This window comes from Bison bison, unplaced genomic scaffold (genome assembly GCF_000754665.1).
Source record: "Bison bison bison isolate TAMUID 2011002044 unplaced genomic scaffold, Bison_UMD1.0 scf7180017864343, whole genome shotgun sequence".
NCBI lineage: Eukaryota > Metazoa > Chordata > Mammalia > Artiodactyla > Bovidae > Bison > Bison bison.
In genome coordinates, this window is record NW_011494915.1 from 2658224 (window position 1) to 2658760 (window position 537).

At 49.3% G+C, this 537-nt stretch overlaps 1 protein-coding gene across 2 annotated transcripts in view; it reads right to left on the reverse strand.

Annotated features, from left to right (window-relative positions):
* Positions 1–537, reverse strand: part of KCNIP1 (Kv channel interacting protein 1) — a 410971-nt gene that overhangs the window by 389277 nt on the left and 21157 nt on the right. The window lies entirely within an intron of this gene.

Here is a 537-nt window from a genome sequence, read left to right on the forward strand (position 1 = left end):
TTACACAGGCTTTTTTTTTTTTAATATTTATTTTTAATCGGCGGATAATCGCTTTACAGTGTTGCGTTGGTTTCTGCCATACAGCACCATGAATCGGCCACAGGTACACCTAAGACACGGACTTGTGAGAACACACAAGGTTAAGAATCCTGGACAGAGGGAAAGTAAACACAGAGATGGGGATTCATGGTTTTCAGTGTAGATTAAATACAAGGTACCTGGGCCTGCCCTGGCGGTTCAGTGGTTCAGCAAGTGGTGAAGCAATGTCAAAGCAGGAGACACAGTTCTGATCCCTGGTATGTGAAGATTCCTTATGCGCTGGGCAACCGAACCTGTTCACCACAACCACTGAGGCCGCCTTCTAGAGCCCACAAGCCAGAACCGCTGAGCCCAGGTGCTGGAGCCGGTGCTCACACCCAGAGAAGCCACTGCAACGAGAAGCCCACGTGCAGCGCCGGGGAGTAGCCTCCACTCATTACACCCAAAGACGTCCACGTGCAGAGATGAAGACCCAGTGTAGCCAAAAAAAAAAAAAAA